Below are 23,467 nucleotides of genomic sequence, written 5' to 3'. Positions count from 1 at the left end.
TCAATAACACCATTTTAAAAAACTTTTTGAAAATTAAAAAAAAAATAACCTGACCACCTAGGATAGTCTGAAATGAAAACTTTCTAACTAAAAAGGAGTCATGGGGGGTAGTCCTGTCCTAGGCTGGTATTTCCCCTGAAAATGTTAATCTTTACCCTAACTGAGCCTATTGTCTTGTATCTATGATAACATAACTTTGGAAAGTCAGGGTAATTTCCTTTTTCAAGACCTCTCAGGGCACAATCTCCCACCAGAGCAGGAGACCACAGAGACCCTCATTGTCACTGTTATCATGTTAATTGTTAACTGCTGACTATACTGTCCCCACAGATGTAAAAGAAGTATGTGTCTATTCCTTTCACATTTTATCCAATCCCAGAGATGCCCCCTTTTGCTTTCTCCCAACTCTAATCTACCACCAATGGATTTCATGTAACCCCTTCATGCCTCTGCCTTTGATTGTAATAGATAAAATAAGGGGAAAAACTGCCCTTCTCTGGAGTATTTTCTCAATTCATTGAGATTTTGCTTCCCACCAATTGTCTTCAGTTTTGCTCAAATAAACTCATAAAAAGTTCTTACAAGTGTGGATGTTTCTTATGTAAACCCTGTAAACTTATTTATGCCCATTCCAGTATATAGTATTATTGAACGTCTGTTTTTAATTTTCACAAATAACATGTTATAAATTACCATCCATTTTCCACTTTTGTACAATGCGCACTCTTTTCTTTTTTCTTTCTTTAAAACATTTAACTATGTAGCAATTTTCCTAGTAATGGACATTTAGGTTACATCCAAATATCTTCCACCACAAACAATGTTATAAAAATTGTGCTCTTTTACCCTCATGGAACTTGTGGAAAATGTTTGGAGTATAAATCAAGTGATGGAATTGGAGCCTTGGAATATGCGTGTACGTTCAACTGAACAATACCCGATTATTTCCCATAATGTATTTACAAGTTCCAGTGCTTCCTGGCAGTGGACGATAGTACCCTTCTCCCAGCATCGTCACAAACACGCTCGTTACCCAACACAGAACATTGTATGAATTGATAGCTTTGAGGCACCATCCTGTTTTCACTCACATTTATGAACTTATTAGTAAAGACATAATCTTCACACGTAGCTTTTAGTCATTTCATTTTTCCCATGTAGTCTTATTTATCACCTCTGCCCATTTTCATAGTGCATTACATTTATTCTCTGGTGATATGCCACCTGAATTTTTTTGTGCAATTTTCTGTAGGTTTGTCTGCATTTTTCTTTAATAACTTACAGTATTCAAAATAAAGTGTTTTAATAAATACAATGAATTTTATAATAAAATATATGTTATATATAAAAATGAATTGGAAATATATATCTTAGCTATTATGGGACTCATTTGGGAAGTCAGTAAAATGGTACAAGCTTTTTTATGACGTCCCAGCTTTCTGTGGCTGACTAGTGATAAACAACATTATCAATGATAATAACATCAAAGATGAAAACCATTTAAAGTCTAAAGAAAACTTCAACCTGTGTTGCCCACTCACATATAATCATAAATTGACTCTATATATTATGGTGTTGCCATACAAAGTTTTCCATTGGATCCTTATTTCACCCAGTAGTATAAAGTTGCCTCCCAAGGCACTAGGAATTACACATTAAAGAGAGTTTTTGTAAGGAGTAAGATTAATTTGGGAATAACAAGGCTTTAAATCTTGCTTGGAACCCTGAAACCCCTGAAATCCCTGAAGCACATTAAAAATATAGTTCCCTAGTCACTGGTGTACAAATACATAAATCATGAAGGTTTACCTAAAAAAGGAGAATATACACTATTCTCTTTTCCATGCACAAGGTAAGTTACTCTTTGCGTTTGGCCCTCTATATTCTTAGTAAAACTCCTACCCTAATTAATATATTGATGCCCAAAACATTTTTGAAATGATAAACTTTTTATGCATTGAATTTATAAATTGAAATGTATTTGTAGCTGGAAGAATTTTACTGCATACTCTGTTTTTCTCCTTGTTATTCCCCCCCTCCACCCCACATGCACCTTTGTTCCCCAGAGGGTTTAGGACCTCCTCAACCCTTAGCTGAGTGAGGGTAAAATCCTGGGGTGTGGTTATTCTTTAAAGTTTGGTATCTCATAAATCTTAAGGAAGTTAATACTCCATGTTAATATTTTCGTAAGCCATATGGCCTTTAAATTCTGATCTTTTCTATGTTTAGCAACTCATTCTCTGGGCACCTGAAATTCTTATTATTTTGGTAGACCTCTGGAAATTGGGAGATTTGATAACCCACCGTTCTTGCTGTTTGTCATCGATATGATGCTTTCAGATATTCTTACTTTCTTGCTTCTCCTAAGACCTGTCTCAAATCATCTATAATATGTATTTTGGTACTTCATCTTTTTTGTAGTGCTTTACACATGCTACTCACATTTTGGTACAGGTATAGTTTAGAGTTGTTTGATGCTGACATCATTTACCAGATTTAATTCTACAAATGTAACACTTCTCTTGGGCACCTATTCCATGATAAGAACTGAGCTGACGTGGCTGAAGTTACAAAGTGGGATAAGGAAGTCACTACTATTAAGTATACAGCCTGCTAACAAAATTTGGTAACTAAATATTAACTGTGGATAATTTACATATGACAAGTGCCAAACCCAGACGAAAAGTCATATTTAGTTGAGTACAGACACATTAGACATATTTACGTATCATAGTAGAAAATCTAGTAAGACCCCCCCCTCTCGATCTCACTCTCTTTTTATAGTCTATAACATGGAAGAAACAATCCAAAGGTAGGCCGACCACCATAAAAATTGATCTACCAGATTCTTTGATTCTAATATAATTAATCAACAGCCAACATGATGTCAAGTTGAAACATAGCAAAAAAAAGTTTCTACCTCAAGTTTCCTGGGGAATGAATTCCTTCATACCCAATGTAAAATAACATATTTATGTAACTGAAAAAGTTAATATACTCATATTTAATAGATTATGATAATATTATGATAATAAGAACAGCTAACTGCTAATTAATTTTCCTAAATAATATGACTATAAAATGAAGAGATAAAATCTTGTTTTCAAAAAACAGTATGGCTTAAGTGAAAGTGTTATAAAAATAAAAACAGTGCCTAGGGTGTAGACAATGCAATATATCAATATGAAATAGCATTGTAAGTAATGAAATCTAGACGCAGATCTCATGCTACATTATATCACTGAAGATGCAATTAGTGCTAGCAGATCCACCAAGATGAACCTAATACCACTGAATTCATATTCAGTGATTCTATTTTCAATGTTTGCTTGTGTATTTTATCATAAATAACTAAAAAGGAAACATTCAGTTACAACTGTCTGACATCTCAAACTCTGTCAGTACAGATACGAAGTTTTTGGCTTTGTGTTTAGTTGGAATGTATTTCACAAATTAACTCAGTTATGTCATATACATATGTGTATTTTTTCCTTTGTAAGGAGAAAAGTTTAATTTAGTTGCTATTGATGCTACCTGTTCCTTTCACGTAAGAATGTTGTATTTACCCATAGCAAATGTGTGTGAATTTAACTTGTGTTATAGCATATAATTTAAGACTTCTTGGAGAACAGACACCTGCTTTCTCTCTCACACACACATACACATTCAAAGCAGATTTTTAAATGCATTTAACGATTAGAAGACTCAACTAAAACAATGGAAACTACAGGGAACTGGAGTCTGAATTGACAGAGAATACCTCTTTATATGTGTACTAAAGTGAAAAGTAACAATGAATATAGTTAAAAAGTGAAGCATATCTAACTCCCATTATATAATAGCAATTTTGAACTGAAATATATAATTCTATCAGTCACAGAATAAAAATCTTACTGATTTATGTTAGATGAGAGAAGGAAAACAACTTCATTTTCCATCTGTTTATTTAACAAATGATATCCTCCTTAGAGAAATATCATTGGCTAAAGAATGAGTTCACCCAATGAAGTATGATTGTCCTATCAAAGCAGAAAGAATAACTAGGGCAAAAGAAGGGAATCAGGAAACCAAAAGGTATATCTGACTATCGTAACAGGATGATGTGTTCCCATAGGAAGACATCAAGCTAGCAAAGCCTACGACCGATCGGCTCAATCATTAAGATTACACAACATCACCAGAGATTGTTATCCTCAACAAGGCATCTCAAGGGATGGTTATCTGATTCAATCCCATTCTGTAGTAACCAGTTACAGTTGATAAAACAAGAGATGTCATTCAGGCCAAACTGCAAAAGATTCCTAAGAGCAAAATACTCCATGAAAATAGTCTCGCCCTTCTTATTAGTATCATGAAAACAAATGGCCTAGTTTATACATTAACTTTCTGATTTCATCCAGTCAACAAATTCCCTGCAGTTTCCTTCCAGTTAGGTTGTAGTTCTTTTAGAAGAAATCGAAATGCCCAGCAAAAAGCAAACACAAGGCACTGTAAGTTGAGGGCCCAGGTGTCTCAAGATTGTTGTCAGTGCTGTAGCTAGATAAGTGGCACATTGGTCCAGTTTTCAAAACCACGCAGTTTGTTAAAAAGTAGTTAGTTAACATCCATCGTGTCATAGAAATTCAAAAAACGGAAATCCAAGTTTTATCCTGTGATGAGAACTTTGAGGGTTTATTCTCTTAACAATGTTGGTATATACTATAGAGCAGTGTTAACTAACTACAGTCATCACATTGCACGTCACATCCCAGTGGTTATTTCTCGTATCACTGAAATCTTATACTTTTTGTGTATCTTCCTCCAATTCAGCCCCACCCCTATACACATACCACATTTCTGGTGATCACAGATCTGATCTCTTTTCTATGATTTTCTTTCTTTTTTTTTTTTTTTGAGATTACACATATAAGCAAGATCCTACAGTATTTATATTCTTTGTCTGACTTCTCTTAGTATAATGCCCCAAACATCCATCCATACATGCAAATGACAAGATTTCTTCTTTTTTATGGCTAGGTGATATTTATATATGTGTGTGTGTTCATATACACACACATACATATACATATATTTATATAGATGGATATTCTTTATAGCCATAGATATATAGATATATTTTCATCTTTAACTAAATACATTGATATATATATTTATAGATATAGATATAGATATATAGATATAGATATATAGATATATCACAACATCTTTATTCATTCACCTGTCAATAGACACTTAGGTTGTTTCCATGTCTTGGTTATTCTAAATAATGTTACTATGAACACGGAGATATTTCACTGATGTAGCATTTTGTTTTCTCTGGATAAATTCTTAAAAGTGGAATTGCTTGATCTATTTGCTGTAGTTCTATTCTTAAAAAAAATGTAAAGAATCTCCATATTGTTTTCCATGGTGGCTGTAGCAATTTACAATCGCGCCTACACTGCGCAAGTGTTCCCTTTATTCCACGTCCTCTTCAGCATTTTTTTCCTTGTCTTTTTGATGCTAGACCTTCTAAAGGATGCTAGGTGTGGGATATTGCATTGTAGTTTGATGTTCATTTCTCTGATGATTAGTGATATTGAGCATCCTTTCATGTACCTGTTGACCATTTACATATCTTCTGTGGAAAAATATCTATCAGTTTCTTTGTCTGTTTTACACTGTATTATTTGTTTGTTTGTGTGTGTGTATATATATATGTATATATATGATTCATTTTTATATTTTAGATATTAAAACCTGATCAGATACATGATTTACAAATATTTTCCAATTCTGCAGGTTCTATTTTCATTTTGTTAATCATTTCTTTTACTGAACAGAAGCATTTTAGTTTGATGTAGTTCTGTTAATATTTTTGTTTGTTGCTTGTGCTTCAGGTATCATGTCCAAAAAAAAAAAAAAAAGCTAAGATCCATTTAAAGGAGCTTTTCTAAAAAGTGTATTTTTAAAGAAATTTTATAGATTCTTATCCTACATTTTAGTCTTTACTCTATTTCAAAATAATTTTTTGTGAGTGATGTAAGACAGGGATCCAGCTCCCTTCTTTTACCTGCGATGTCCAATTTTCACAGTACCATTTTTTGAAGAGAATGTCCTCTCCATTGAGTATTCTTGGCTCCAATGTCAAGCAGCAGGTGACCATATATATATTCACACACACACGTGTTTATTTCTGGGCTCTTGATTCTGTTCCATTGTTCTATGTTTGTTTTTATGCCCGTACCATACTGTTTTGCTTACTATAACTTTATAAAATATAGCTTGAAATCAGAAAGTGTGATGGTCTTTATTTTCAGATGTTTCAACATTTAAGTAAAATTTCAAGGAATTTGTAAGTGACCTCCCAGCTTATTTTATTTTTATTATCTTTTAATTTTTTAAATACTCATTTTAAATAATACTTGGAATTATGAATCAATGTTCAAAAAGTGAGCAGGCCTACAGTTTGTATTAATGATGCAAAGTGTGTAACTATAAAGAAATGACAAAAGAGAGAAAATAAAGACATTGAAGAAATGGGAAAGGATATTTTATAAGATTCACATATTAAAATGGAAATATTTCTCATCAAAGTATTATTTTCCCTTTAATGCCTTCTTCTTTTTATGAAGAATCTTAATATCATACTCGGTAAGTTATGGATCGTGTTTATAGATTTGTTCTACTTTTTCAAAATCTGTATCCGACTTCATAGAGTTAATTCAACCTCTAAAATATATACATCTACAGAAGGAGATTTGACTTTGGGTAGTAAGCACAAAATGATGTATGATACAGATAACACATCATAGAACTGCACACTGAAAACCTCTATTATTTTATAAACTGATGTTACTCAAATGAATTTAATAAAACACACAAGAAATAAATACATGCATCCTGTTTATCTCCCATCATAAAACTAAATGACTTTAAATTGCTCCCCAATTTCTTTTTCAAATATGGACCATCACATGATTCAATGATGAGATGAAATCACTACCACAAATGAGAGAACAGTGAGATACGGAGTCCTAAAACATGAATTTATCTCAGCTATAATTAAGCAACACTGATCCAGTCCCATAGTATTTTTTACTGTTCTTGGAATTTAGTCATGCAATCTGGATATTGAGACTAATGCTCTCCAAACTGCCAAACTTTGTTTAAAACCTCCTACACTGGGATTCCCTTAAGCATCACACATTTAACATATCAGAGCTTGGCAGTCTGCGGGAGAAATCGCCCACTCCAACACCTGAAAACTGCCCCGCAATTCTTTATTTATACAAAGTCCAGATTATCACAAATAAGTAGTTTAGGAAATAGTTTCTACTGTTCCTCAATTTACCCAAAAAAGGATTTATACCTTTATTCCTAGTAACTATGAAGTAGTTCCATCTCCTGCTATTTCCCAAGTGCTGTGGTCTCAGATGATTCATGTCATTAGTTAATTAATGCTCACCAGAATTTTCTAACCCTAAATATTTGCTTAGCTAAGCAACTGCCACACACACACACACACACACACACACACCACATATGTACACAAAAAACCTGTGTGCACTCAGCAAAGAGAACACCAAAATATTTACACAGAGATACAATTACTTGCACTATATAGGCACCCCACATACATATGTATCTCCATTTAGACCAGACAATTTCAAAGTGAAGCAAAACCTTTATCCATGAAACCCATGATGAATGATAGGACAACAGTTTAATTATTTTTTAAAAATAATTTACAAAATTTAGAAAGACACAGAGACTTTTGAGAAAAAGCATAGACTCTCATGTGGTAAAAAACAATGCATGTCAGTTTTTATATACACAGAGTAGTATACTATAAGCCTTATCAAATAGTCACAATTAGGATAACACTGCAAATCTAATTTGTTTATATCACATTGATAAAAAAAAAAAAAGACACAGCCTAAGAAAAGTTAATGTTAGGCCATGGCCAGGAACCTGCATTTTGGATTTTATTTTTCCTGCATTTAATTTCTTTTGAGCAAAGGACTTCAGTTACAAACCTTGAAACAAATACTTTAAACTTCAATACGAGAGTGAACAAACCAGAAACAGACTCACAGAGAACAGACTGATAGCTGTCAGAAGGGAAGGAAGTAGTGGGGCTGGGTGAAAATGGTGAAGGGATTCAACAATGACAACAATAACAATAACAGTAATAACCCTCATAGACAACAGTATGGTGATTCCCAGAGGGACAGGAAGGGTGGGGGAAGGTAAATGAGGGCAAAAGGGGGATAAATGGTGATGGAAGGAGACTTGACTTGGGGTGGTGAACACACAACACTATACACAGGAGATGGTGTGTTGTAGAATTGTACCACTGAAACCTATATAATTACATTACCAATGTCAACCCAAAACATTCAATTAAAAAAAAAAAAGAATTAACACAATCTACTGGCCTACTTTTTGGCCTAAATATTTCCTCCTTCTGGAAGTTGCTTTCATTTGCTTTCTAATTATGGCTTGCAGTAATTCAAGATTAAACTCCCTTTTCTTTCAACATCGACCATTTTTCACCAAGACTCTGATTTCAGTCATTTTAGATTAAATTATTTATAGGAAACTTCAGGTATAAGCATACTATCTCATGAGAAAAACATGGTTACAACACCACTGTTGTTTTCTATTGTAAAGAGTATCCAGTTTTTATATCACAAATTGCTTCCAAAAAATGGTATTTTACTTTTCCTTTTCTAAGAAGCTTGAGAAAGCTGTTTTATTTTTGTTATCAAAAACGTCCTTTCTTTGTATTCACTTTAACTGTCTATAAAAACAGTTTTCACCTACCATGATGTATGAGATGTCTTTAACTGCTTTGTTCTGTTCTTAGTTTCTTCTTCAAGTTCGCTTTTGTTGTTGACATAATCAGTCACACTCTCCTGCTCAGCCTCCCATCGCGCCATCATCTCCTTGTTCTGCTGGGTCACCTGCAGAACTTGAGTATTCCTTACAGATAGAGGGGAGAAAAATAGAACAGGTTTAAGCTACAGCTTTTCACTGCAGTTAAATATAACAACGCATACCTTTTATAAAAACCTGTGTAAACTCAAAATAGCAAGATAAAAAATATTTACATGGGGATTCAATTATGTACAGTGAAGTAACAGGCCATCGCTTACTGATCGAAATTATTTAGATTAAACTAAGAAAACTACATATCTAGGACCCTTGCATTTTTTTATTACCTTTACATGTTTAATTGGAAATGAACCTCATGTGCATTAATTGGGATTTAATTGAACAAGCCAATTTCCTGTAAAAATTCAGTCATGCAGGTTTTAAGGCACCTTATGTTAATATATTCAAAATGCAAATATTAAATATATGGCAGGAGAAAACTAATTACTCTCTATTTTCAGATATAATGAGGAAATTCTTACTATAGTGATTAATATTGAATATTTATGGTAGGCATTCTTTCTAAAATAAATGAAGAGCTTATTAATCAGATATTAAATACATATAAATATAATAACATTAGTTATAATAAGCATTAAAATTCTTTTTGTAGTTTTTTTTCTAGGCATGCATTTTAATTTATTATTTTTATTGTTGTTCTATTACAGTTATCCCAATTTCCCTTCGTTGCTCTCCCCTGCCTGACCCCTGACCCTCTGCTCCCCCTCCCACAGACAATTTTTTATAAAAGAAACCAAATGATTCATAGTCTTAAATGGCAGGGGAAATCCATTTAAGTGTTAATTCTCAATATGTCAGGAGCCATTTGAGTTATTAAGCGTGCCCTTTAACACATAAATACTGAGTGTTATGGGTTGAATTGTTTCCTATATTGAAGTCCTCACCCCTAGTACCTCAGAATGCGACATTATTTGAAAATAAGATTGTTGCTGATATCTTTACTTAAGGTAAAGTCATACTGGAGTAGGGTAGGCCCCTGATCCAATCGGACCAGTGTCCTGGCTAACAGGGAAAACACTCTATGAAGATGAGGGTGATGCAGCGGAAGCTGAAGATAACAGCACACCAAGAAGGTAAGAGAGGGTTCTGGAACAGGCTCCTTCATTGCCCTCAGAAGGAACCATCCCTACGGACACCTTGAACTCAGGCTTCTAGCCTCTAGGACTGTGAAGCAGTGTTTCTGTTACTGAAGCTGACCAAGAGGGCCATGATATGACCCTCAGCGTGACTACACTGTAGAGAAGTTTCTTCCAGACCACAGGCTCCTGCGCCTCTTTGTCTCAGCGCTTTTACTTTAGAAAACTTGCTACTATAAACCCTCCTCTATCCCTTTGAGATGTAAATCTCCTCTCTTCCTCATGCTTATTTTAAAAGGCAGGAACGTCTTTTACAAGGACCTGGGAGCCATCCCTTTGAAATGTAAGCATCAAGAAAGGTAGGGTCTCAACATCTTCAGTGTCTGCAGGAGAATAGAAGCCCAACATCATTCAGTAAGCAAAGCATTCAATGGCAAACAATGACATCCTACTCACACCTCGCCACCTGCCCTCTGTTCACCTCCAGTACTTTTCCTCTAGTTCACCCCAGTGCTGAAAAACTCCCCTGCCCTTTGTTTCAACAGAGTTGAGTTCAACCTCTCATCCTTATTACAATTGTCTTGAAGAAAGCCTTACTTGTATACGTAATTCTGTCTGATGCAATTTTTTTCATTGACAAATCCACCTTGTTTATGGTTCCTTGTTACAGAAACTCCAGAGAATGAATACACTAAGTATTGTCTATTAAATGTCTGGAACATTAATAAGGCATAGAGCTTCACATGCTAGATTTAGAATGAGTGGACTTTGAGCAGATGTCCTAACTCTAGAATTTTGTAGCTAATTACACTTGGCTATAGTTTATACACAATCAAGAAACAGCTTTTTATCCTATTTTATAAATAGGCTAAAAAGACGATCAACTACAAGGTTATTTATGGAGAGATAAATAAAATATGTAAAGTATTTGAGGCAGAGTTTAACATCTATTTATAATCTCAATAAATGTATTTATGCACACATGTATATATATATATGTACATATATGAATATAGGTTTATATATGCTTACATATATCTATTTCAGTCATTGTTGTTTAATATACATATTCCAAGATTTATGTAGATATATCCACAATTAAAACTAAATCAATCATTTAATCATTAATAACTGATGAATGATAACCTGAATATCTCCTTTTCATTTTCTCTATGGTAGATATTAAGATATTCTTGAGACCTCATCTGCTTATAACTCTTCAGAGAATCCCCATCACAGATAAAGTCACTGAACACAAAGTTCTTCCTTAAATGCTTCGGCAGCATCAAATATCACAGCTTCCCACCATGCTCTCATAATATGTAATTATGTGTCATTTTGTTTCATTCATCTTATTTTCTAGGTCACCCTTCCATTACTCAAGCTGTCCTCGTACCAGGAAAGGCTGACATTTTTCTTTACTGGCTACACTTTTGCTCATTTCTTGAGTCACTAAAGGAACCATTTCTTCTACCAAGTCCTCCCTGAGAGAGCAATCACTTGGGCTGTGGGAGTACTCTTTGTGCCCTCTATTTTTTATTACTTTCCATATTATATTCAAATAATCCTGTTATATGCCTGTGTCCCCTCAGAAAATTATAAAATCCTTGAGAGCACCGTCAAATGCTGGTGTTTAAGAAACCCCCATGAAAACAAACAGAGCTATCAATTCTGGTTTTTCCTAGGTAACATATGTATAGGTGAATATTTTTCCTGCCTACAATAATCAAGTGCTGTTACTAATGCTATATCCAAATACATATTATTAACAGGATATTAATGCACATCACTTGGAGACTTGTAATTTAAACCTCGGTAAACAAACCATTGTTCCTATCAGTATTGGCTGTTTTCCTCTCCCCAAACTTCTAACACTGTGAGAATACTCAAAAGATTTCCATTTGTTTTTCAAAAGTTCTGCTTTCTCCTTCTTTCAGAATTGCAGCAACTTTCAAATTGGTTGCAGCTGCCACTTGTGTATTTAAACAGTGCAAATAAATCATTCTGTATGAGAAAAAAAACATATAAAATACTCTATCTTATGCCATTCAAATCTTAGATATTTGACATACTGTCATACAGCCATAGTCTGATATACTAATACCAGTCGCCAAATGCTATTTTATACCCTGCTCATCCTTCTAACCTTTCATTCTATGCAGTAGGACCATGCTATAATTCATTAATTAGCATCATGCACTAATTAAATTACTAAGGATGACATTTTCTTGTGGAGTGAAGTTTCTAAGAAAATCGATGTTCCCAAATATATCCTCTGACTTTCTAACCAAGCCGCCATCCTGTTATATCTGGATACTGGAACCACTTCTTAACGCTTGTCTTTGCCTTTTCATTTCCACTTCTATAATCCGTTCTCCACACGGCAGTCGGTGTGAAATTTTACCACATAAATCAGGTTATGTTATTTTCTATGTTAAAAACCTTTCGCCAGCATTCCATTGCCTTAAAATAAAACCCAAACTCATTCCCACAGCCTGAAGGCAGTACAGAGGTGGCCCCTGCCGCCTCCTCCTCCCTCTGCCTCTGCCCCTCACACACTCCACTGCAGCCCGTGGGTCTCTCTCGGATCCTCATGCACACCCAGCTTTTCATTTTCTTTTTGTGATTTTTCCACCTGTTCTTGTTTCTCCTCTGTGGAACAATGTGAACCTGTATCTTCTCGTGACTGTCTCCTCGTTATCGAAATTTCTCATCAGGTTGTTCCCCACTCCCCGGTCTATAGGATATCTATGGTCACCTTGTATCCTTTTGATTGTGTTCACAGTGTGTGTGTGTGTGTGTTTGCCCAGCATTTAAGCTGATCTCATCAGTGCAGTCATTTCTCCCCCCACCTTTAGGGTGTGACTTGCACGATGACAGAGGTTTCACCTGTCAGTTCTATACCTGTGACACTGCCAGGGACATAGTAGATGCTGCAAAAATATTTGTAGAATGAGTGAGTGAGAAAAAGAATGGGCATTTAAGCATCTATGAAATAAGTAATGCCTGTTTCAGAACTGTTGGGACATTTATGGGTGTATATTGGCCAATGACTGGTATAGAGTAAGCCTTTGATAACAAGCTTACATCAAGTAAATGATTATGCCACACAGCGCTTCAGTGTTTTATAGGAATTAAAATACTCAACACTCAGAATACTCTCAGGAGCCAGGTTTTATCCTCTTTGTGCTAAGGGGGGAATAGAGGCACAAAGAGGCTAAGTGACATGCCCAAGGTTGTGTGTGCACAGTGCACCTGGCTAAATGGGGATTCAGATTGTCATTATTAGTACAGTAAACTACACTGGGAATCTCCCCCCTCCCCATTCACATATCCCTGTTAACAGTTGAAAATATGTAACTGTGAAATCACAAGCTAATACTACTGTAAACTGGGAAACCTTTTAAATTCACTCACCGAGGTGATATAAATGTTATTAGTGGAGGTCCAGGATAATTGGATAGCTGTACTTAACAATAAAGGGTAATTTTTTCTTATTTAACTTTCCATTCATATATTACTCATCTTCTATTCTCTATATGTATTTATGGTTTATTTTCAAGTACAAGAATATCTTTCGCTTTTAGAGGGCATAACTAAAGTTACTACGAATGAAATAATAGGACTTATGAATGCAAATAGAAACAACTTCAATAAACATGTGCTTACTGCTTATGCCTGCACATAACAAAACTGGGGACAAAAAGGCAATAATAATAATTCCATACATAAAAATTAATACAGAAGAATTAGCAAAAGAGCACAGATGATATATTTCTAGCAGATAATAATGATGAACAATACTTAATGCATTGTTCCAAAGTGAAAAAGAACACAATCTGCTCAGTGATCCAAGTGTTAAAGAATAAAAATTATGGCGACTGATATAGCATTATAGGGTGAGTAGGATTTTGAAAGGCAGAAGTTAAGAAGAACCAGTTTGGGTTTTGACAATACAATCTCTCTAATGGGTCAGGAAATTGACAAGGGGAAGAAAAGCTGAGGTCCCAAAGAAGCTAAGGCACCAATGGATGGTCAAATTATCCCAGGAAAGAAGTGACCTTGGAAAGTGAACTTGTAAATGTAAGTTCCATTCTCTACGTAAGTGGATGGCACATGGCAATGGAGTGATACATTTGTGGTGAAATCAACAAAAAGTTCTGAAGAAATGGAGACAGAAAGGGGGGAAACAGAGAGGAAGGGGGGAGGGAGGGAGGGAGGGAGGGAGGGAGGGAGGGAGGGAGGGAGGGAGGGAGGGAGGGAGGGGGAGAGAGAGAGAGAGAGAGAGAGAGAGAGAGAGAGAGAGAGAGAGACAACTCCAGAAAAGAAAATGAACTAAATCTCTCTCAAGTCCCTTCTTTGGAATGAGGAAGAGGTTGTTCAGGAAGAACGGCAATACCGTGATTTGCTTGCAAACTCACAGGGACTTGGTAACTTGTATGAAACACGTGGTGCTGATGCTAAACTCATCAGATCCCATCACAAGGCCTAGGACACTGGCCATTGTAGGAAATGAGACCAAGTGCATTTAATGGGGGCCTCACAACAAGAAATCTGAGAGACCTGAATAAAAAAAAAATGCATTGGATTCCAGATTCAACATATGGAAAAGGTAAGTATATGTTTGAGACATAAGTTTCCAAGTACTATGTGCAGTTAAAATTTAATTTTGCAGGTATTTTATAATATCTGTGGGCAACAAAGACCCTTAAAATAAATTTATGCCACAAGTTTGTGCCGTGTTTCAAGTAATTCCAGAAGGGTTGTTCCAGAAGCAAATGTATTTGCTACGAGATTTTACAAAACTTGCTTGGCTGGCGGTGCTACAGGCATAGAAGCAGAGTTTTGCAACTCAGAGTCAGCTGTTTGTGGGTCAGTCAAGCTCGGAGAGCCTGTGTGGCTCACAGTTAGGGGCTTCCAGACCCCTTGGCAGCACATCCAGTTGTATTGCCTTTTGCTCTTTACTAGCTGTGAAACTACAAAGCCTCTTTCCACTTCACCTGTAATTGCAAGAGGTCACATTTGTATTTCTCAGTCCCAGCGGAAGAGGGATACCTCCCTCTTAAGCTTTCTCAATTTTATTCATGGTCAGATTTCCCCTCTGCTAAACACAGCTGGCAAAAACCCAGAGTTCAAAGCCACTTGATCACATTAACAGAGAAAGAAGAGATGTTTTCCATGGCAGCCAGAATGTTTCAATTTTCAACTTCCCTGTTGGAAAAATAAATTCCAGGTATTGTGAAGGAGAGGAGACAAAAGAAATAACAACAGTGACTTAAAGTTGTACAACTTTTAGTTCATGCTATTTCATAGTAAGTTTTCTCAAAATATTGTCAGACCTACCTCCTGGATGAAAACTATTCAGTGTTTACTAATACACAGTTTCCTATGTCAGACAACCTGCCTCTGAATTAGAAAACTGAGGAGCAAAGTGTGGGAATCTGTATTGTTTAACACATTCTACAAATAGTTTATTCTGACTAATTATGGAGAGACTTTTTCCCCTAAAGACCTCTCGGTTGTTGACAAGTCCATGTCCTTTGGCCCATATGATAAAATAAACTGAAAATGAATCTCAACATTTTTTATTTTACCAGTTTCCTCTTCACGTTGTTTAACAAAAACATAAATAGTGTTTATGGTATGCTCGCCACTAAACCCATGCACTGTACAAATGTTTACTTAATTCTCATAGAAGTTTATTATTCTTTCACTATGTAGCTAAAGGAAGTAAAGTATAAAAAATAAAAAAGAAGGGAAAAAGTAGAAACAAGTGTCCTGCCTAAAGAGAGCAGACACAACCAGTATATACCCAGGAAATGAGGTTTCAGAGCTCCTCCCATTTGCCCCCTTCCACTGTGCTGCTTATGACTCCAGACTCTACATATTGGACATACAGGTTTTTGTCAAACACGCTAGATGTGGGTCTTGAGTAGGTTTTCTTTATTTCTCCTTCTGCAAAGCAGACATGGTTTCTTTATTGCGAGCTGGCATATCCCTGTTTTTTCTCGAATATGAAATGTAAATGCCTTCCCCTACTGCACTCATCTTCAATTGCTCTCTACCTTTATTTATCACCAGCGATTTACATACTGTCTCCCTTTCTGAAGAAGAAACGGAACACATATTCACAAAGTAATATTTCATCACATTTTAAGAAGGGAAAATGACTCCTGTATTCCTGCATCACAAGTGATGGTATTTAAGAAAATGCTTTTAAAGCCACAAAGGAAAATATTAAGGGAAGATGAATTAAAGGAGGATAAAACCTAACATTTTCTGAGAGATTACCATGTTATCAGATACTATTCTGAGTGTCATTTTTCATATATTAGCATAATGTGCCCTGTTAACAACTCTGACTTAGGTATCAATAGCATTACTTTTTTACACATTAGAGGAAAATGAGGCAAAGTGAGGTTAAGAAGAAATGAAATACCCAAAGGTGGGCAAGTGGGAGCGAACCAGGGTGTGAGAAGAGAGAAACGGTAGGACAGTTTACGTTCCATTCCTTTGTGGGTATGGTTGGCATCCACAGCAGCAGCGTGCCCAGGCAATGAGCCTCATCACACAGATAATAAAAACATACAAAATAAAAGGGGGATGTGAGTCTTTGCTTTTGGTTAAAATTGAATGCTATTTTCAAGGTTAAGTTGGCATCTTCAGCTAGACACAATTACATGTGTAAGTATGAATTAGAAACTGACAGTACAAATGGGAAGCACCAAGGAAAGTTTTACAGCCTTTAAAAATTCCATGATGCCCTGACCGGTGGCTCAGTTGGTTGGTGTTGTCCTGCAAAGCAAAAGGCCTCTCCTTGGATTCCCGGTCAGGGCACATGTCTGGGTTGTGGCTTTGGTCCTGGTCAGGGCACATACAAGAGGCAACTGATCAGTGTTTTTCTCTCACATCCATGATTCTGTTGATTACCATTTGCATTTTCTCTTACTATATACACATCCTTAAAACTGAAGTAAATAATACTAAATATTGAAAGAGAAGGGTTGGTACATATATAAAATAAACATAATATATATGTGTACATACAAAGATATATGTGATATACTTATATATATACATCACATATATCTTTTTGTATATATATGCTTATATATATATATCTGTATATCATAATCCAACAAACCAGTGACATGCATGTTATTGCACTTTTCAATCATAGCTACTAAAGTGTTGTTTGGATAATAATCCAGCAGAAAACAGATAGGAATCTTGCCTTCAGCTCTGTAACTCAGGATATATATTAATTATCTTTAGCTTAGTATCTCTTATAAAGAGGATAGACACCCAGCAGGAGCTGTTAATGTATGGCGGTCTAGTTAACATGAAGAATGCGAAGAAGGAGGCACACATCAATGGAAAATCGCCTGACACACAGACCTGTAGGAAGATGGCACATGTGACCCAGGGATGTGCTGGATCAGGAGAAGCAGGTTGCTCTCTGGTGCCAGTATGACAGACACAGCTCAAGCTCTAGGTGCGTAATTGGATCAGCCTTTACTTAAAAAGGCATTTACTTTTCAAACTCTGAATTTTTGAGATTCAGAGTTATAAAATAAAACTGTTTCTAGAGGATATGTACTTTCACATGTTAAAAAAATTACATTAAACAAGTACTTCTCTCTACTAATCAAATTTTTCCAAGATTGTTCCTAAGATGTGTGTTTCTTTTATGTACATGTTTAATATGGATCTGTTTATGTGTGTGTGTGCATTTGGTATTCTAAAAACTATTGCAAATATTTTATTTTTGTCTTGATAAGGCTCTATTTCAAGCATAATAATTTGCAGGTGGCAGCACATTTATCTTATTTTCTGTATTGTAATTGTAATATTTATTGCAGGAAATATAAAAGTTTAATTTAGATTGAAAGAAAATACCAGGTCTTAACTTAATTCTCACTTCTATAGATTTTAATGAAGTTGAAACAAAGCAAATGTCTGTATCTGTCTTGTTAAATTATTAAATCAATGCTGTGGAGAATTTAATCAATTTTTTTATTTGGAGTTATACATATTTCTAAGTGGATATCTGTTACTTGTTAATATTTATTCAATATAGTTTGCAGAAAATTTAAGATTTTCTTTGTGTCTACTGCCTAAACACCTGTACATCCATCTTTCTATAAAACCCTAATGGTTTTATTATTATATAAACTTAATTTAAAAATTTGAAAATATTCAACATAAAGGTAAAAGAGAAAAGAAGGTATTGGAAATATATTACAGTTTCATAGTTGTAATAAATTCTCCTTCCCCAGAAAAACAACCTCAGATTTATGAGACAAGGTCATGCCTGGAAGAAAAGATTAAATATTGCAGCACCATTCAAGTCTACAATAACTGCTCTCTTGCACTTTCATTTAAAGGTTACATGATTGACACATTTTATCAGTTATTTCTCTGCCTGTTGTTTTGACATAGCAATTGCTAAATTAATTTACAGACTCAGGTCGACTTGTCTTTTTTTTTTTTTTTCTTTTTGCTATCTCCCTGAATACCCTGTGCAAACAATACTAAAATTACCCCCAGGCAGACCACTGCTGTTCAAATTTTAATTCTTTCCTTGATATGTGTGTGCATGTGTCTGTGTAATCATAGCGTAGATCGTAGATCTAGAGGGTGAGCTTCCTTTCAACACGTGCTATTTTGTCAATGACTACTTCAGGAAGTAGTCAAACTGCAGTGTGAATGAAATGAAACATTTACTTTGTGTTACAATAAAAGACATTATACTTTATTATGTCCCATAACATTTTAATATTTTAAAAGTTGTTTGGCACAACATGGTCCTTTTGGTTTCCTACTGATGTCCTTTACTATGAGAAACTAATTTGCTTTTAAATAATCAAATTTCTTACATCCTTTATCCAGCTTCAAATGAAAATTTATTTCTCTGAGATCTACCTCCTTTTACTTGCTGTCACACCTGCAGCATCTTAGAGCAAGGCAGAAGACACACAGGGAGAGGTTGCCTTTCGATGACCAACGCTTGAAGAAGGAGGCAAATAAAAGAGACACGTTGGTTCAGACCTAAAAGGAGAAGTTTCATGTAGTAATAAGGGAAGAAAAACTTAATGGTGATGGAAATCTCTCCCCAATATGACTATGTCATTCTCCTTGTTCATTCCAAAGAGGCAAAAATTGACCTCAGTCCTTGGACACAAAACTATGAAATAGCAACAAATCTAAAGTTTCCTATGGAAGAAACATATTTCCTTCCATTCTGAGTTAAATCACAGAATTCTCAGGCCTATCTTTCCTGGGTGCTGGTGTCAAATTTCGTATGTGATCATGAAAAGAGATTTGCAGTTTGGATAAACATCTTCTGCTTTTAAGATATTTTTAAACATAAATTTAGTGAGTATGAAGTATTTTAGTGAGTACGAAGTGAGTATTTTACATATGTTGCTTTCAAAATGAACCTACATGTAATTCAATACTCAAAAATCCTATGTAAAGTAATAAAGAAAGGAATGCACGGAAGCTCATAGATGTTACGCCACATAGCTAAGGTAATGTTTCACTTGAAGTACGCAAACCAGAACAGACACCCAAGCCTGGCTGATTTAACACATTGTGTTTCTCTCAAAATACCTCACTCATTTTCATTTAGGCTTCTTCCACTTTTAAGACAAGAGTCCCCACACAGAGGCATGATATGAACATCACCTTTTTGAATTTAGATCTTAATACTTTATGTATGATTTCTTACGCTTTCAGCTGGGCGCACTAACCAAAACTCAGTTGATGAACTTTAGGCAAAGAATTAGAAAAATAACTCCCAGTTTAATGCTTATATTGAAAATCCGCTGTATGAGAAAATGCAACCCAATCGAATACTGTATTCATCATTATGTGCAGCTTCATGCTTAGAGTCTCCACTTTATTCTTGTCAGTTACTGTGGGAAAAACAAAACCATGTCTCACTATGTTCTATAGTAAGAGATATAAAAATGTAACTATACAAAGATCCTGTAATGTAAAGTCTAGGTGTAATTACAAAATTCGAAACAAGTATATTCTGCATTGTGAAAAATACCACAAACAATGCCTAAATCCTACAGAAGCCTTGAAGATGGAGAATACTCTTCTATCTGAATTGATCTGAGAAGATATTGAAATGAACCTTAGAAACAATGCCATTTTTAACAAAAATAACTTTGTGGCAATCAAATGGTCTTGTGTTCATTCAATAAAATAAAATATTCAAATTTCTGAATATTCGAATTTGGTATTAAAGGTACTAATATATCCACTGTTGGAGAATTTGCTCACAAGGAGTTGGCTTGGAATATCAATCCAAGGATATTGGATTTTAGATTGATTTTTAGCAGTCAGATTTATTTGGGGGATACTATTCTTTCAGACACACATAGTATGACTGGTGATATGGGAATATACCAAGAATAAGATAATATGAGCTTCAACCATGTTGGCAATAGTGAGAACGAGTAAGAAAAATGCACTGGTATTAGCGAGTGCCTCTCAAGGTCTCCTAGTTATACAGAATAATACTGGAAAAGGCATCTAAGAAAATAGTAGAGAAATTGGTCTCCTGGTATTGCTGAGGATCTCACCAAGAGATTTATATCACATTCAAAATTACAAAATTTGAGAACTGATTTACAATGGAGCTTGTGGTGGGCAAAATAATGGCCCCTACCCCAACGGGCATACCTTAATCCACAAAACCAGTGCCTATGCTACCTTACATGCATGGCAAAGGAACTTTGCAGATGTGATAAAGTCAAGGATCACGAAAGGGGGAGATTATTTTGGATTGTCCAGTGTGTTAGATGGAATCACACAAGTCTTGATAAATGAAAGCATGAGGTGGGAGAGTCAGAGGAGATGTGATGGAAGAGGTAAATACCAGAGTAATAGGGGGCCACAGGCCAAAAAATGAAAGCAGACTCCGAAGCTAGAACAGGCAAGTAAACACACTCCCCCAGGATATACACTAGGAAAAGTCAACACCTGGATTTTAGCACTTCTGACCTCTAGAATTATTTTTTAAAATGTGTTGTTTGATTCACTAACTTTATGGTAATTGGTTATAGCAGCAATAGGAAATTAATACAGGATTCTACATAAGGTGTGTGTAGGGGAACTCCAAGGGTTAGGGACGCAACCAGAGTCTGAAGGACACAGGGAGGGAGAAATTACCAAAACCCGTGGGGACTTGGTTTGCATAGTGTCAGCCATCTTGAGAAAAGTAGTGAACTTCTCTGGACACATGAAGGCACATAAAGGTGACTTTGCAAGTCGAGAGATAGGGGAATAAATATGCTGCCAATCCTTGTGTATTTGATCTCCTTCTAGGCGACTCCTGTAGGTGACTCCAGCTGGAAGCCAGAGGACAGGGGAACCTGCTGATTGGGAGAGACTGCTTGTTCTGGATGCCTGCTAGAGCAGAGGAGTGAGATGCCAAGCACATCTCTGTCTGGCATTTCCTCATGCTCTCATGTGCAGAATGTGCTGATCATGGAGTGGTTAGTGATGGGCCTGTAAGTAGGCATCCCTTCTAACTGTCCATGCCTGTTATCGACGAGAACACGCTGTCCGACCTTGTTCTTGAATTCTTTCATTACTTGTATTGGGAAAAAAGAAACAGCTATTGAGACTCTAAGAAAGTGTTCTCTGAAATTTTCCTAAATAGAATAAAGAGACTAAAATAATGAAAATAACAGTCTTACAATTGGAATAAATAAGTAGCATTTATTGTAAGCTTAGCTTTCCTAGTAACTATGCTAGCCATTATAGGCATCCTATATTTATGTCTCCAACCAACCCGGGATTTGGACAGTGTCCCATCCTACAGTTTTTTTCAAGAGATTCAAATATTTAGGTAATTTGTCTCAAATCATGAAAAAATAGGATACAGAACAGCTGGAATACAAAGCACATGTGTTCATTAGCAACACTGTCTCCACTATGCACAGAAATACAATCTCTCTCCTGCTCCAATGAAAAGATAAAATATGAAAAAATGTACCCACAGACCACCCAACAGTACTCCACAGATATGACATTTAAGTTACTTTAATAAAGAATGGGAATTTTCAAGTATCAGAGGAGCACATTAAAGCGGATGCTCATGAACTCTGCGTGACATCTTAGAGAATGCCCAGGACTGCTCACCCACCTACGAGAACACTGAGAGATAGTATGTGTGTAAAGACGTGCATTGTGCTTTATTCTGTGGTGATTCAGGTTTTCTTCCAGTGCAAGTTTTCTAATTCTTTTAGCACCTGCACTCCGTGTCATTGCAGCTGGCTTTATTGCACTCTTTGCCTATAAAAAGTGCTTCGTGGTGCATGTTCTTTTAAACTATTGAATCAGTTTGGAATTTTCTCTCTTGGAAAATAAGTTTGAGATAACTGGAGAGGAGAATGGTTGTTTCCGAGCTCCTGCTCTCTCGTCCTTCTGTGTTTCTTCCCCATGGGAAAAATAACTGAACTCACAGTGTTTGTGTGCATGAGATTTTAAATCTACATGCCGTGCAGGAGAACTCAAATATGTAAGCAGGTTCATCAGTGAAGGGCATTGGGAATTTCTGTATCTAACAGAGGCCACTGTGTACTGGCTGTCCCCTGAACTCACAATTAATCATATTTGACAACTGACTACAAAATACCGATTACTTGGCAGATAGCACCTTATGTTTCACATATTCTCCTTCTCTCCTTGAAGAACGTGATTATTTTCTGTTTCGCGAACTTGGTATCTTATACATACTTAATAAATATATTGTACAAAGTTGCCTTAAATATTTTGCACTTATGTTTCCATTTAATTATCTGGTAAGTTAACAATGTGTTGAGTGACTTGAATTACAGTGAAGGCATATATGATTTCAAGGACACATTTTGTTTGCAAATTAACATAATGCATCCTTTTTAAGGTTGATGTTTATAGAGTCACACTTGTGCAGCAAGAAGAATGAATAAACCATTTGGCATGCTCCTCTGCCATAATAAACACAATTTAACATCATTCCAGAATGTAATTGATATATATTAACTAACTGCAATGAAACAACTTCCACTATTAGAAAATGTGTTCAATGTACAATTCATACTATATGTTCCACTTGAGATTAATCCCCCATACTTTTATTTTCCAAGTGTTATTTTTTAAAAATATTTAAGCTGGATGAAAATGTAGGACATTACCAGAGTTGGTGGAAATGTGTAGAGTATTAGAATTATTTGGAATATATGCAGTATGGAATGAACCATGTGAGTTGTTTAAGTAATGAAATAGTGAGAAGAAATTTTAAAAAATGAAATGACATTCATATAACAAGTGAGATGATCCTAATAGTCAAGAAAGTTACAAGAGTGGTGTGTGGGGGGGTATATAAGGTTGATTATTATTTCCACACTCTGGAGTAGGAGAAAGTTTTAGGTATGCAAATATAGATTGCA

The sequence above is a fragment of the Desmodus rotundus genome, chromosome 13 (genome assembly GCF_022682495.2).
Source record: "Desmodus rotundus isolate HL8 chromosome 13, HLdesRot8A.1, whole genome shotgun sequence".
Taxonomy (NCBI): domain Eukaryota; kingdom Metazoa; phylum Chordata; class Mammalia; order Chiroptera; family Phyllostomidae; genus Desmodus; species Desmodus rotundus.
This window is presented reverse-complemented; position numbering follows the sequence as displayed.